This window comes from Brienomyrus brachyistius, chromosome 4 (assembly GCF_023856365.1).
Source record: "Brienomyrus brachyistius isolate T26 chromosome 4, BBRACH_0.4, whole genome shotgun sequence".
In the NCBI taxonomy this organism is placed as follows: domain Eukaryota; kingdom Metazoa; phylum Chordata; class Actinopteri; order Osteoglossiformes; family Mormyridae; genus Brienomyrus; species Brienomyrus brachyistius.
The window spans coordinates 5,996,265-6,006,152 of NC_064536.1; the positions used below are offsets into that span (position 1 = coordinate 5,996,265).

The 9,888-nt window shown below is 46.1% G+C and overlaps 1 long non-coding RNA gene across 1 annotated transcript; it reads left to right on the forward strand.

The window, feature by feature from the left end:
- Positions 1-7,249: 7,249 nt before the first annotated feature.
- Positions 7,250-9,038, forward strand: LOC125740234 (uncharacterized). The gene is made up of 3 exons (XR_007397475.1): positions 7,250-7,358; positions 7,665-7,811; positions 8,942-9,038. It is a non-coding gene; the product is annotated as an uncharacterized LOC125740234 (long non-coding RNA).
- The last annotated feature ends 850 nt before the right edge of the window (positions 9,039-9,888 follow it).

A 9,888-nucleotide genomic window follows, 5' to 3' on the forward strand; every position in this document is an offset into this window, starting at 1 on the left:
AGGCTAGAGTCCCTGGTCAGGTGGGGGCTGGAGTCCCCTGTGAGGTAGGGGCTATAGGCTAGAGTACCTAGTCAGGTGGGGGCTGGAGTCCCCTGTGAGGTAGGGGCTATAGGCTAGAGTACCTGGTCAGGTGGGGGCTGGAGTCCCCTGTGAGGTAGGGGCTACAGGCTAGAGTCCCTGGTCAGGTGGGGGCTGGAGTCCCCTGTGAGGTAGGGGCTATAGGCTAGAGTCTCCGGTGAGGTAGGGGCTATAGGCTAGAGTCCCTGGTCAGGTGGGGGCTGGAGTCCCCTGTGAGGTAGGGGCTATAGGCTAGAGTCCCTGGTCAGGTGGGGGCTGGAGTCCCCTGTGAGGTAGGGGCTATAGGCTAGAGTACCTGGTCAGGTGGGGGCTGGAGTCCCCTGTGAGGTAGGGGCTATAGGCTAGAGTCTCCGGTGAGGTAGGGGCTACAGGCTAGAGTCCCTGGTCAGGTGGGGGCTGGAGTCCCCTGTGAGGTAGGGGCTATAGGCTAGAGTCCCCTGTGAGGTAGGGGCTATAGGCTAGAGATGGGAAATACAGATATATGGGTGTGGAGGAAACGGGGGCACTTGAGAGTAACTCACGTGCACGGGGGAGACCCCAGTGATTCCAGCATGTTTTCTTGGTGTTCTAAAGTAACTAAGCAATTAACTGGGCTTTGGAGGGAAGTAAAAAGGTGATTATATGATTATCACACTGGTGTCTCTTATTGCAGCCAAAAAAAGCACAGAGGGACAGAAGGATGACAAATCAGCCACAATTCCATGGAACTGGCTTCATATTCCCGTTCCCGGTCTGGTCTGGAGGTAACCCTCCATCTTAGTTTTCGACATTTGCACAGACACCGCGGTTCCCTCAGAAAGCGCCAAAGGGGTGTGATATGAATGCGGTAAGACCTTATCGCCCCTCTGTGTCGGTTAGGTATGAAATCCAGGGTGCCGATGGCTGCAGCGTTATTGTGACGGGACACATGATGCCCTGAAGGATGACGGTAAAAGGATCCCCCCCCTCCCCCCCCACACACACACACACACACACACATACTAATTCCTGCCTGGAACACTGCCTGCTGATGTACTGAGCGATAAATATCCCAATAAAATCAAGCCCAGTATTAATCAGCTTGTGACGACGAACTGATATGTTCAGTATAAGAAGAATGCTAAGGAAAACTACTAATAATAACACATAAGTTTACAAATACAGCAAGAAAAACAGCTTAATGATGTAAGCTTCCCGTTCCCTGGCTAATAATTCCCTATCCATGCATTATCTTGGGGGGGGGGGTTGGCGGGTATAAGGCTGAGGACCAGCTGGAGGAGGTCCGTGTGCTCTGGGGGGCCTTGAGTTCTGGGCGAGCCCCACCGGGGGTCTGCTTGGCGGGTTCGAAACGCTCGCTCACACCATTACCCAAAGCCCCTGGCTCAGGTTGAGGCCACACCCCACCCCCACCACCCCACTATTTACACCCCCATGGCTATATTTCGCAAACAGTCACAATCACAGAGAACATGAAAAGGGTTTTGGGAGTCTAGCTGTCCTTCCCATCATGTCTGTGACAATGGGTTAGTCATAAATACAAAGATTATTCAGGATGCTGATGATGCTACTGGTGATCACCTTTTAACATGCAGTCATACTGAGAAGAAATAAAGAAAGAGCTAGTAAGGATGATTCTGATTGGCCGGCACCCACACCCTTCCTCACCACTGCTCCGAGCCACGATTAATAGCACGTACACAGTCTCCTGGCGGTCCCCAGTCCCTCATCCTTTTTGTCAGGCGTCTCACAAAAAGAAAAGGGCACGCTTGTCCAAAACACCAGGTCGTAGGTCACGGGTCATGTGACTGCCTGCGGCATTGGCGGGGGGAGGGTGGTGGCTGAGTGGTGCAGCTGGCAGCCCAGGGTTGAAAAGGAGGTCAGTTTCATGGGACGTGGGGAGGCGGGAAGGGGAGGGGCAGCCCAAGGCAACGACCTAAATGAAACGCAGCGTTTGTCCCCAGGGAATCGGCAGCGACCCGGCAGCGCCGCCGTCCTCTATAATCCGCAGGAACGCGGGAAGGTGAAATGTGCGTCTGTCCTGGAGTCGTTTGCCTGCAAGTTCGTTATTTTACAAAGCGGGCGGATGCCCCCCGGCACCACTCGGCACCAAAATCCTTCACCTTCATGTGACAGGAACAAAAAAAGCTGCCTTTTCATCCTCCTCTGCTCCATGCTCTTTTTATTTGCCTGTTTTCTGGGTTTGTTAACGGCGTTTGGCATACTCGTATCACATAAGGAACATACGAATGTCACTGTAAACACATTTTATACGTCTGGGGAGAGAGGAACGGTTTCTCCGAGAAATGGTTTGCATTCAAAGGTGAAACGGAGACAGGGGGGCTGGCGGAAGGCAGAGCCCACAGACGTAAACGATTAAAAATGTGCCTGGAGCGAACCCCGCCAGGAGTGAAATCTCATTAACGCGTTTTCACCCCCCCATTCGCCCAGCGCGGGTGCTCAGAAGTGCTGGAAAGCACACTGCCGACATACGCATCACATGGGGCATCATGAGAAGGCGTGAGCCGGTCGCAGGCCCCACAGGCCATCATAGGCCTCTGGCTGTTCGAAAATGAATGGGAACACGACGCATTATCAGAAGGCAGCATTTTCACTGCAATCTGAGCGTCCTCCTTCCATTTACCGCAGAGGGATATGCGTTTCAAGACAAGTAAGGATTGCGACCACACAGACACCGGACAACATACAAGACAGGGGTGGGGGAGACAGAGGGGATGTGTGTCCCCCCCCTCCCCCAATATTTCATTTGGCTTTGTATTTAAATTATTAAAGTTGTGTCTCCTCCCAATATCAAACTCCTACGTTGTTGCATACAGTACAGAGAAACAAAGCGTGAGGAACCTTCCGAGGTTCGTGTTTAGATTTCATGCAGAGCTCCAGGTGCTTTATAAGCTATGGCATAAATATATAACACTTCGTACAGGGTGCAAACATTCCTCAATTCCCACCTGCTCCACAAGTGCCAGTCGGAATTCTGCCTTTTTCCCGAGAAATGGAATGTATTAAAAAAAAAGGAATTAAAAAAAAAAACAGCGTTTATTACACGCAACAGCACACCGGCATACACACCCAGGTGTAAATTAAATTATTTTCAGCTCTCTCGCCGGCTGTGATGTTAGACTCAATTAAAATAAGGCTCAGTTACCGAAGGCAGTGGCCTCAGGTGGGGAGGGAGACGCAGTGCATGTTGAGAAATGTAGAAGTCGGCCGCTGTACACAAACCGCCGTATTGATTCGTATCACCGCTGTGTGGAAACCATTCGGAGCTGAGGCTCCAGGCTATAGTGCGGTGACAGCAAAGCTAGGCTGCATGAAAATAACGTTATTAGGTCCTGGAGACGCAAACTCAAACATCCAGGCTTGGCCCATCCAGACAAACAATTATCATCGGAGTGGGTGATTAATCCAGGAAGTAAAGGCAGATTTCATTTTTAAAAAGCCACATGAAGACGAAGCCTTTTTGATTGCAGACATAGTGCGGCTGATTTTTTTTTTTTTTAATCACCCCAGAGTATGCGCTCGGTTTTGCACTACACACATATAAAATGTTTATTCCCTTATTCATTTTCCAATGTTTCCTGCAACTCATCAACGGGGACATTAGCATCTGAGAAGAGGCAGCAAAGCAGGGGATTCTGGGAAGGCCAGGGGATTTAATGGAGGTTTACAAATGAGATGGCATTTTGCATTCCGTGTTTGGGGATGATGCCCATGGGTCACTGAAGAGCAATGGAAACAAACAGCAAAATGTATCCTTTTCTGATTATAGGTGATAAAAGCCCCCATTTGACATTTTCACAGAGTGTAATGCATAGGGAATCTGGATTGAAAGTCTAAAGCAAATATGGCAGTTCTACCTCAAGGATTGGTACAAATATTAGGGATAGTTCAGCTAAACACTGTCCAGGGAAATTCAGCACACCAATTTAAAAAATAAGTTTACACTTTGACATTTGTTGCTGTAAGACCAGGGAGGAAACCTGATGACTCTGGAAGTGGCAATGTCACCTCATACTTCTACGTTTGGGGATTCAACTCCCACTCTGTGAGCAGTTCACAGGTTTTTTCAATGTTTAAATGGGTATCCTCTTTCAGTCATGCAAATGATTGCCCCAAAATTGTCTAGATGTCTCTTGCATGGTGCCCTGTATTTACCAGGAGAGACTCCAGGTTCTCAGTAAAAGGTTAGATGAAAGGCTAGGTTTCTCCTCGCAGGAAATAACATGTATTTGCTCACTATTTTTTCCTTTTTTTTTTTCTTCAGAAACACCCTTTCTCACAGTTTTCCAGTTTGGCCCAATTCTGCAAGCAGCCACACCAATAATTGTGGTCCTCAGGAGGGACTTTTAAGTCTTTCAAATGTATAATACGTATTTTTTATGGCACTTCCATGCTGATTCCACACTCCATCTAAGCTTGGATTCTGGACAAAAGGTCCATCAGGCATCTCCGTTCAGCCCAAGGGAAGGAGATTGATGGTGTCCAGCATGTTGCCTGTCACTGCACGGAATGTTCTGGAGGAGCAGAGGGATGGCCAGCCTCCCTCCGACGCAAGTCAAAAGTGCGGCCGAACGAAAGCAGTCAAGAAATAGGATTCATCTCACAAGGACGCAGTTTCACATTGGCAGAATTAAATTAATATGCCACGGGCTATGGGTTTTGTAAAAGATATTTCTTTTACGGTTGCTGTTCTTCTACCTTTGTTTTAACCTCAGGATGCCTTCTTATGAAAAAAACGCACAACACCATCCAGGCCAGACGTAGAAAGGGGTACAGGGATGGAGAACAATCTGGAAATGGGAGCCATTGCAATGGAAACAATATAAACGCAGTTGCTGTACTTGCTTCAATGTACAAACCCACACAGGTTAGCAAAGGGAAGTTGTGGGAGTTTCATGTGAACCTTGGCTTGCTGTTGAACTCAAGGTTACTTGTAGGAATGGATAGGAAGAAGGAAAGAAAATGGAAAAACAAATGATGTTTTCTAGGTCCAGGCAAACAGTTTTTTTTTGTCATAAAGTAGACTTTGAGGCAGAAAAACTGCAACCGAGAACAGAAACACCAGTCATATAATGAGTTTTACACATGAATTATAAAAATTGTTTATTTGGCAATAGATCATATTTCAAATAATTATTTGGAGACCACAGTACTGTGCAAGTTAATAGAAATAATATTATCATTAATAATGGCGTCGAGACAGAAACTCCTTAAATATCCAGGACGTGACGCTCGCTCATGGCAAATGTTCAGCCAGCTGATTAATATCATCCTCCAGATTCAACATTCTTATTCATTTCTAAAGCATACTGGCCGATTTTACCCGGGTATCCATCATGGAAGCCTTCAGGCCAGGCAGTGCCTCACAGCGACGCTAGCTTTGGGGGGGGTTGGGGGGAGGCCAATGCTTCTGGGGGCTCTTTCATCATCCATGCTACACTGGGCAGCTGTGATCCACTGGGACACTAATCGCACAGCTCCATTAGGCTACCATAACATTTACGGGGATAGGAGGCAAGGCTTGTGAGCCTCGCCATGGCGTCACAGGCAGAGAGGATGCCACCCTGAAAAGACTCGAAACATGGCCTACAAAGCAATAATATCATACGTGTTTCTGGACTGGATTAATATAGCATTTTTCCTGCAGGGTCAATTAACTTAGGTGGCACAGATGTTATAATGCATATGTAACCCGGCTTAATTCACCCAGCATAATTTAAGGATGTACCCTATTATATTTTTCTTTTTTTTGCACTTGGCAGACCCTCCCTCGGCGTTATACGAAAAATGCAAGGGGCACGTTAGACCGTGCATCGTCTTAGTGCAGGGCACCGATTTAAGTGAGATATAACCAGAATAACAAAATGACCAGGATCGATTTAAATTAGTTACGGAAGCAGTTGGATTGAATAATTATTTTGTTAGGCTGAGAAACTCGATAAAAAGTGTTTTTTCGATAAAAAGTGTTGTTAAAAAGTGAAATTTCTCTTAATTGGGTCATGCTGGTGAGTTGCTAACTAGCTAGCATTGGATAGCCTCTAACTACGATAGAGGTTGAACTTATAAAGAAAAAAAAGCTTGGACCTGTTTTGATTAATTTACCGAAGTAATTGCAGCTATTAAAATGGGAAGACACAACAAGGTGATTATTGCAGCTTTTATCCAGCATATTATGGTGAAGGTGACGGTGAGCCTGGATTGACTGATGATAGCTTCCTAGGCTGTGAAGCCCGTCCAATTTATCGTCGGTTTGGCATTGGTGTAACTTTTGACTATAATAGTTAATCGCTGCAACAGTATAACATTTCATGTAAAACGACCGTTTAAAAATATATTTTAGTAACTGTACTACGCTGTTTTTTGTGTTTTAACGTTTCGCGCCAAAACCGGGCTGCCGCCATTGTAGGCGCTCCTGATGATCACCCCTTCGGAATGCGCTGCAAATGTCCTCCGGGGAAGCAGCAGGAGAAAACATTTACGCAAACGGAAGAGAAAGCTCATTGTGTTTTTTCTTCTTAGATATTTTTTATATATGTATTTGTTGCGTTCAGGAGACTGAGTTAGCTGGGTAAACAAAATCTGTTCTTGTTCCTGCTTTATATATGGCTTAAGTAATATAAAGTTCACTTTATTTTGTAACTCAGTTGTCTTCTGTATTGTTGTGGAGGGGTGGGGGGGGGTCTTAGTTATAGAGATCCTTCTACAGCATCCCCCCTCCCCAAGAAGGGTTACACATAGATCAGTCTTGACTGGAGCAGAGTGGATTAAGTCCCTCTCTCAAGGGTGGTGTCATTATCCTAACCTACCCAGGATTAGAAGTCCACATGTTTTACCTGCCTTTAATCATGGCCAACCCCACCCCAGTCTGGGACCATCAGCTTGCAACCCCCCCCCCCAGGTACAGTGTGTCTGAAGCACAGCAGAGTCCACTCACATTGTACATGCGTTTAGTAGACATGCTGCCACTTGCATCTGGAGATAAAGGTGAGTGCTGCTCGTCTGCATACCCCTCTGCTTTTCAAAACATCTAACACAGATGAAAGAGGATAGAAAAGCTTGTGCTTTTGGTGTCTCTTGTTTATTTACACCCATGGCGTGAGGGTTTTGTGGATCTTGTAACCCAAAACAGGACAGAGAGATGTCTGCCTTTATAATTCCCTTGCATTAGCAAGCAAGCAGTGATGGTCACGGCCTTGGAAGTTGGTACGATGCCACAGACGATGTGGGAGAATGGGATGAAAGTTGGAGAACAGCGGTGGAAGAACGGAATGAATGACCGGAAGGTGCTTTTACAGGAATGGCCTCTGTACCCCCGAGAAAGTCTTTGACCTGAATCTCTTCTGTAAATGGCACAATGTAGCTGGGGCCCTTTAGGTAAAAAATGAGTGGAAGTGAGGCGGCGGTGGTGGTAGGTCTAGACCAGGCAGTCCACTGGGTAAATAGATGATATAATGTAATGCGTTTTTTTTTTTTTGTTGTTTTGCTGTACAGTTAGCCTGTGGCTGTTCCTCAGGGTGTGCGTACCCCTCATCCTCCATGCTATCATCATCAATCAACTTGGTTTCCATGCTTTCCTGGTGTCACTGCAGAAAGAGTTCGTGCAACAATGAGGTGCTCCAGGCTGTGCAGAGGAAGGAGCACATGGAGGCAGATAGACTTCTAACAGGTGTAGCACAAGACAAAAGGAACCTCCCTTTCCCCTGGGATCAATGTTGTGCCTCAGGGTGGGGCCCCAGGTGGGTGGATGTGGCTCTCGACATGGGTGTTCCCCTCCCTGATTGAGGGGAAGGAGATGACAAGGTAGTCAGCACTGATGCTTTCATTCTCCAGTAGCTTCTCCTTATGCCTCCGCACGCGGAACATTTTGGATTTCTGTCCTCCTGTGCTCAATGGTGATTATACCTCAAAATTTCGTGGGGATAATCACTACCGAGTACTATGGACCTGGACTTGTAGAATCAGTACCGCAGTGTGAGACACTCTGTGTACAGAGATTATCGGCAGCATCTCCAGTTCTCCTCAGCTGCGTTTTCGGCAGCAGATTCAATGTAAGATTCCTAAAAACAGTCATCTACCTATCTTACAAGTAAACACGTAGCACCCTCAGAATGTTCCAATGACTGTGGGGAAAACTAATTTAATTGGTGGTGATGTGTTGTTGTCATGGAAACGTAGTAGATGAATTTCATTAACATCACAGTCACTCTTTTCGTGGGTGCTTGCATACCGGGTATGTATTTGTTGGAAGATGCTGCTGTTGATGCTCAGCTCCCCATGCAGGTTGTTTAACACAACGTTTCCCAACCTGGTCCTTGGATACCTGCAGACAATTCAGGTTTTTGCTCCCTCCCAGTTCAAAGTAGGGGGCTGTAAGGGAGCAAAACTGTTTGAGTACCTGGTTTGGAAACACTGATTTAACACACTCACAATCACATCAGTGGTGCCACAATCTTCAGGTGGGCTGGGATTTGGCTTTCAGGAGAATTGGTATACCAGAGCATCTCTTTCTCTGAAGATTTTCTGCACTGGACAAGAAGCCCTATTTAGGATGGAATAAGGAAAAAATGTCTGAGTCCACGATGTTGCTGCATGGAAATACCAGTGATCTGTGTCCATATGCATGGACACAGCTAATTTTTAGTAGTATTGCATGCCACAGTATATTCATGAAAGGAATGGACTCATAATGCAAATTTACATGGGCAAAAGCTAATTCCACTAGCGTTTGATGCTTGCATAAAACAGCGATTCTAGCACACAGTAAAAAAATAAATAAGAATTGCACAGAAATCACAATCTATACCGTGTGAACAGTATATGTGTTTCTTCAGTTTTACGTCACTCTTGCTTTCCAACACCTTTAAAGAGCCCAACCCCTCTGCAGTGGAAAACCGAAGCGAGCCAGAATTGCACGGTAACTAGTCCCTCTTCATAATACAGTTCGAGTACGGCTCGGTTCCTGTATGCCAATGGGACAGTGCCATTGGTTTCAGAACATATGATGAGAGAAGCTGGACAAGAAGGAGACAGTTGTGGACTCAAGACTGGTGGAAGAAACCAAGATGAGGACTTTAGAATGTCCTGTGTTTCTGTATTGATGTGAAAGCTGGGTAAATGCAGCAGTCAAATAGAATGAGTATTGATGTCTTGGGATTTAAGAATAGTGTAAAGTGTAAGGGAAACAAGGATTTTTGATCAAATCATAATTTTCATTCAAAGCACAAATGACTAGACTAAGGCTACTTTGGAAGTGTTGAGAAAATTCAATGCATCTATATGGTCCCCAGGATCCCAGAGGTCCTGGTTCCCTGGCAAGGAGAAATTCTGTGAAACAATCCCCCCGTTATTTCATTAAAGCCCCCAGTTTCAGCTCCCTTGTTTACCTCTTACCTACCCAGGGATAGAACGGTGTCCTTAAACAGCTACAAATATCTGCCCTTGAGTCCCAGCAGCCTGTAGCTACAGCCTCAAACAGACTGAGTCACCCATCTTTGGGGAACATCGCGCCCTTTTGCAGTGCTAAGTACAGGATTATTTTTATTATATCTCATATAACAGCAAACTAAAATAACTGCGAGTCACAACAGCATGATGTATCTCTGACATCTGTAACAGGCAAAGAAATAAACCATTTTAAGCTTAGACTTAATTAATTCCCTCGACACTATGAGTTTCCATGAAGTATGGATGCATGCCAGTTAGATATCTCTCAGCCCTGCCCTTATGCCACTCTTTTGCTGCGACTGACTGGCTGCATTTGAGTCTGACACTGCAGCACGGCAGGAGAAAAGCTCTGGGTGTCTGCTTTCAGCA